The sequence below is a fragment of the Carlito syrichta genome, unplaced genomic scaffold (assembly GCF_000164805.1).
Source record: "Carlito syrichta isolate Samal-C Ts95f unplaced genomic scaffold, Tarsius_syrichta-2.0.1 Scaffold117951, whole genome shotgun sequence".
Lineage (NCBI taxonomy): Eukaryota > Metazoa > Chordata > Mammalia > Primates > Tarsiidae > Carlito > Carlito syrichta.
This window is the reverse complement of record NW_007062047.1, coordinates 1,028,656-1,035,222: the sequence shown is the minus strand read 5'-3', so window position 1 is coordinate 1,035,222 and position 6,567 is coordinate 1,028,656. Positions and strand designations below refer to the sequence as shown.

The 6,567-nt window shown below is 48.4% G+C and overlaps 1 protein-coding gene across 1 annotated transcript in view; it reads right to left on the bottom strand.

Annotated features, from left to right (window-relative positions):
* SRD5A3 (steroid 5 alpha-reductase 3) overlaps nucleotides 1–6,567 on the bottom strand; it is a 19,447-nt gene that overhangs the window by 11,597 nt on the left and 1,283 nt on the right. The gene's annotated exons all lie outside the window — the stretch shown is intronic.

The window sequence follows — 6,567 nt, the reverse complement described above, 5'->3', positions numbered from 1 at the left end:
AAAAATTCCACCAGGTGCGGTGGCTCATGCCTGTAATCCTAGCACTTTGAGAGGCTGAGGTGAGAAGATTGCTTGAGCCCAGGAGTTTGAGACTAGCCTGGGCAACAAAATGAGACTTCATCTCTACAAAAAATAAAAACAATTAGCTAGTTATGGTGTAACTAGCCTGTAGTCCCAGCTACCTGAGAGGCCGAGGCAGAAGTGTCTCCTTAGCCTAGGAGGTCGAGGTTGCGGTGGCAGTGATGGTGCCACTGCCCTCCAGCCTGGGCAAGAGAGTAAGACTCCCTCTGGCTGATATACAGTTTCTGGAGACAGAGTGGTGAGAGCAGCTGCCAGGGATGACATGAAGGCCCTTACGCAGTTAAACTACATATAGAGAGATCTACACGCTAAATCTCACATCTGTATATTTTACACAATTAAAAAAAATTTAACAAAGGAGCTAAGAAAAAGGCATTGCTCATTCATTTCACTCTTCTTTTCATTAAAAAGTTCCCTCTGAGCTGGGCTCGGTGGCTCAGCCTGTAATCCCAGTACTTTGGCAGGCCAAGGCAGGTGGACTGCCTGAGCCTGGGGTTTGAGACCAGCGCAGGCAACCTGGCGAGACCTTGTCTCTACAACAAATAAAAAAAATTAGCCAGGTGTGGTAGTGCACACCTGTAGTTCCAGCTACTTGGGAAGACTGAGGTGGAAGGATCACGGAGCCTAGCAGGTCGATGCTGGGGTGGCCAAGAGTAGGCCTCTGCACTCCAGCCTGGATGATGAAGTGAGACTTCAATTCAAAAAGAAATTTCCCTCTGGTCACTGGGTAGAGATAGCCCAGTGCGGAGACTGGGAGAAGTTACGATTAGTTGCTTTCATCTTCGTCACAACCCTGTACAGTGAAGATGGTTCTCTCACGGCAGATGAGCATCCAAGGCTCGCAACCCAGAGGTCACGAACTGTCCAAGGCTGCAGAGTGAGGAAAGCACCTGGCTCCAAATTCAGCCATGGTGACTTGAGTTAAAATTCTGCCATTGTTGGCCGGGCATGGTGGCTAACACCTGTCATCCCAGCACTTTGGGAGGCAGAGGAGAGAGAACTGCCTGAGTCCAGGGGACTGAGATCAGCCTGGGCAACTTGGCGGGACCTTGTCTCTACAAAAAATTAGCCGAGCGTGGTGGTGCACACCTGTAGTTCCAGCTACTCTGAGGACTGAGGCAGAAGAATTGCTTGAGCCCAGCAGGTTGAGGCTGTGGTGGCCATGAGCGTGCTACCACACTGTAGCCTGGGTGACAGAGTGAGACTCCAACTAAAAAAAAAAAAAAAAACACAACAAAGAAATCCCGCCGTTGTGCTCTTCATCACACATTCCAGACTGGCCTGACTGGGCCCATGTCACAAGTTCCAATTCACACCAAGTCTAGAGTCAAGCAGACTGCGCAGGCATGCCGTGTACCTCTGCTATGCCCCACCTCGCTGTGCTCTACCTGGGCCACAGGGTTTCTGATCCACGAGCATGCTTTGTTTTCTTATTCCTACATTCTGTTTTGCTTGCAGACTTTCCCTCTGCAGGAAGTGTTTTCTATTCTTTCTAGCCATAGTTCTTGCTTGTTTTTACTTATTTATTTTTGAGTTGGAGTCTTTCTTTGTTGCCCAGGCTGGAGTGCAGTGGCATGATCACAGCTCACTGCAGCCTCTATCCTCTGGGCTCAGGCAATCCTCCCACTTCAGCCTCCCAAGTGGCTGAGTAGCTGGGACTACAGGTGAGTGCCAGTATCCAGATAATTTTTTTTTTTTTTTTGTAGAGATGAGATTTCACTATGTTGCCCAGTCTGAACTCCTGGACTCAAGTGATCCTCCCACCTTGATCTCTCAAAGTGCTGAAATGACAGGCAGGAGCCGCCATGCCTGGCCTAGTTCTTTGCTTGCTTTTAAAGACCCACCTTGTGCCTCAAAAAGCACATCTGAAAACCCTGTTGCCATCTCTTTTGGCCACTCTCCTTTTCCTCCTTTGGCACTATGCTTCACGGTGGAGCTGTGTGCCGGCCCTCGGGAGTGGGACAAGGTAAGCCTTGTGAAGACACTGGTGCTGGGCACCCCCTGACTAACAGCACTGAGTGCTGATATGACCGGCAGCTTGGGACAGCTCCTGCCGGTGGAGCACACACTCACCCACACAGGCAATTCCACTGCACATCAGCAGGTGAGAACCACTCTTGAGAAAACCAAGGTCAGGCAAGCAGGAAGTTCATTCATTACCACTTTAAACAAGGAGGGGGGAGGGGCCCTCACTGAGAAGGTTAAGACCAGAGCAGAACACAGGAGCTGAGCGCACAAGCCATGTGGCTCTCTGGGGAGAGCTTTCCAGGCCCAGGGGTGGCAGTGCCCAGGTCCTGAGGCAGGAGAGGACCTGCAGATAGGCCTCCACTGGAAAGCAGCCCGACGGGGCATGCCACAGAGGCAAGGTCAGCGAGGCAGGGGGATGAGACTGCGGAGGTTGGAGGCTTTACTGTGAGCCAGAAGCTACTCTACAGTTCTGAGCTGAGAACACCTGATCTTATACACACACCCACCCACACGCATGCACACTCACACCCCAGGTAATTTTTGGTTTTTTGTAGAGATGGGATCTCACTATGCTGCCCAGACTGGTCTCAAACCCCTGTGCTTTAAGCAATTTTCCCACCTCAGCCTCCCAAAGCTACCACCCTGACACCTGCCCTCTCAGGTCTGCACCACCAGTCTCTTGTCACCCAGATCTCTCCACACACAGCTACTCATCCTTTTAAAATGTAAACCCCACAATGCTGTGTCTCCCCCAACCCAGGGCCTTCAGAATAAAATCCAAATTCCATCACAGGTAGGGCCTTGGCACTGCTCTCTCCCACCCCCATTCCACGCTGTCACCCCCACCCGGTCTGCCTTGCTGTTGACCAAACACCCTGGCCGGATTTCCCTGGAGCACTGGCCACCACCTGAAATCATCCGGCTGGCTTTAAGATGCACATTGCCATGATCCTATCTGTCCTCCCAGTAGACGGGCTCTGAGGAACCGACCATGGCTTCTCATACAGTAGGTACTCCATAAATGCTGCTCAAATGGTGAATGAAAGAGGTGAGCTCAGAGGTACGCTCAGAGTAAGGGGTCAAGGTAGTCAACGGACACCCACCCTCGTTCAGTCACCCATTCAGAACATACTGACCAAGGCCTGTGACCCATCAGGCCCTGAGGGGGGACATGGCAGCAAACACAGCAGGTGTGACAGCACAAGATGCTCACAGCAGGGCCTGGTTCCCAACATTTCTCTGCCACGGCCCCTTCGGCAATCTGGCGGAGGCTGTAGACCCCTCCCACAATGTCATGCAATCATAAAATACACCGCAAAAAGGAAACCGATTATACTGACATATAGGTCACGCAGCCTCTAGAAAACAGCATGTGAAGCAGTACGATGTGTGCTCTCAATGCATCAAATAACAAGATCTGGTGGTGATAAGATAGTGATCTTGCAGGGAAGAAAACAGTCATGAATTCTACTGAAATTTGTACATTACATTCATAATTAAGAAAGTGCTAAATTTTAACTAGAGGTTAGTGCAAATGCAGATATAACTTTTTTCCAAGCCAAGTTTGCCCTGAATTCTACCCACAGATCCCCTGAGCTGCTAATGAGACCCCCCCGCCCCAGACTCCAAGGGGAGTCTGGGCAGCTCTCTTTGCCACCAGAGACCAATTCAATTGCTTTTTTTCCCTCTTTGAGATAGGTTTTTATTCTGTCACCTGGGTTGGAGTGCAGTAGCACAAGAATGGCTCACCACAGCCTCGACCTCCTGGACTCAGGCGATCCTTCCACCTTTGCCTCCCAAGTAGCTGGGACTACAGTGTGCACCACCATGTCCAGCTAATTTTTATATTTTTTGTAGAGATGAGGTCTCAATTTGTTGCCCAGACTAATCTCGAACTCCTGGCCTGAAGCGATCTTCCCACCTCAGCTTCCCAAAGTGCTAGAATTACAGGCATGAGCCCCCACACCCAGAAATAATAACTGCCTATTTCTGAGTATAGAAATTATAGACCTCTTTTCATTTCAAAGAGTACTACTGCATTTTGCACAAGGAAAAATATTTAAGTATAAACACCTAGGTTAAGGTAACTAAAAGGAGAGACCCTGAGAAACAGAATAAATTTAGTTCACATTTTGCCTCAAGCATAGACATTTTTGCATAGACTGACATGCTCTGAATCTAGCACAGGTTAGACACAGACAAATTTCCAATAGGCAGGTTATAGGAAGCGTTCAGACATTTTACTGCAGGCCAAGCTGGCAGCTTACTCCACCCCTTGGCAAATCTCCATCAGATGCAAGACAAGGACAGTCCAACATTTCTTTTTTTTTTTTTTTGAGTCAAAGTTTCACTCTGTCACTCAGGCTGGGGTGCAGTGGCACATTCATGGCCATCGCAGCCTCGACCTGCAAAGCTTAAGTGATTCTTCCACCTCAGCCTTCCAAGTAGCTGGAACTACAGGCATGCATCACCATGCCCAGCTGATTTTTTTTTTTAGTTGGAGTCTCACTCTGTTGCCCAGGCGGGAGTGTAGTGGCTTGCTCACAGCCACTGCAGCCTCAACCTGCTGGGCTCAGGAGATCCTTCTGCCTCAGTCTTCCAAGTAGCAGGAACTACAGGCACATACCACCATGCCCAACTAATTTTTTTTTTTTTTGGTAGAGATGAGGTCTCACCAAGTTTCCCAGGCTGGTATCAAACCCGTGGGTTCAGGCAAACCTCTCACCTCAGCTTCCCAAAGTGCTGGGGTTATAGGCATAAGCCACCGTACCTGGCCAATTTTTTGATTTGTATTGGAGAGATGAGGTCTCACCAAGTTGCCCAGACTGGTCTCAAATCCCTGGGTTCAGGCCATCCTCTCACCTTGGCCTCCCAAAGTGCTGGGATTACAGGTAGGAGCTACCATGCCTGGCCAGTCCAAATTTTCAATTAATGGTTCGGCATAATAATTAAAGATCACTCCTTAGCTGGCTGAAGTTATAGAAATGATAATAAGATCACCTTTTTGGTAAGGAGTTTGTGGACTGGAAACGCCTGACAGGTCTCTTGCAGGAAAAACCCCTTCCCCTTGTCTCCTTCCCAGCTAGCCTACCACCATGGCAGCAGTCATGTGACTAACTCACCCACCTACCTGCTGTCCATCACCTGTCAGTCAGTACCTGTGCTTACCTGCCACTTCGTGATGATGTGAGAAGACCACCACCCAATTATCTTAATGACCTTTCCCTATCAATGGGAAGGATGAAAAGGACTCAACCACCAGGACCAGCCACCACTGCCTTGCTAAGCTATGGTGTGGCCATGTGCTATTTGAGCTATGGCTGTTGCCATGTTTCCTGGCTTTGGCCTTCTCCCCTACCTTGGGGAGGTGAATCTCCTCTTTCTCCTTTTAATTTAGTTTTAAAATAAACTATATTTTCTAATCTAACTTCTGCGTAATTCCTTGCATCTTTCATGTAGCGTCAGATCGCACAGCAGACACCCACAACCCGGCTGGCCTGACCTAACAGTCTGGAGGGCCTGCTGGGAGTGTGACCTAACAGTAACCAAACAGTTTCAAATTTGGGTTAACCATGATATTTATTAAATGCTCTACCTGAGGACAAAACCATTCCCACCTGCTTACTCACGTGGTACAAGACCTTCCCCACAAGGCAGACCAGGAGGAAAGCGCTTGGGATGTGAACTCCTACAGACAGGTGCCACCCACACCAGCTTGGGCACCCCTGGCAAGGGACCTCTCTTTTTTTTTGGAGTTGGAGTTGCACTGTGTCGCCCAGGCTGTTGTGTAGTGGCACACTCAAGGTGCACTGAAGTTTCAACTTCCTGGGCTCAAACAATCCTCCAGCCTCAGCCTCTCAAGTAGCTGGAACTATAGGCTCCTGCCACCATGCTTGGCTAATTTCTATAGGAAAGGCAGGCACTGCTCTCAGTGGGCCCACGCATAGGCACTTATCCTGGGGTCTCTATTAACAGACCAGCAACATCTTCCCTTGGTGCTCCCTGGCCACTGACACTTAGCAATTTTTTTTTCTGATGAAAAAAGCAATAGCCACATGTCAATGAAGACATGTTGGAAAACACAGAGAAGCATAAAAGAGTCTGCGGACGCCCACCTCTACTCAACTCTAACCAGTCCCCTTTTTCATATAAACAGGTACAACATTTAAGAGGAAGCAATCTATGTATTAATATTTTGGAGGCACTACCAGTTTTGATGTAAGTGATCTTTTTTTCTCAATAAAAGCACCTTTCCTTGTTAGCCTGGATTTGTCATACTTTCTCCAGTGCTAAAAGAAATGTTTGTTTTAATTTAAGAAAAGAAAAAGAGCATTGAGCACAACGAGAAGTTCTATCTTAGAATTCTGGAGGAAGAAAAAGGCATCAACGATTTCACAACATAGCAGAAATTACTAGAAGTAAGAAGGCCAAGGAGTACTGACTGTTCTAGTAATGAACAAGCAACAGGTGTGATTCTTGGCTGTCCTATAATGCCAGACTTTTTTTTTTTTTTTTTTT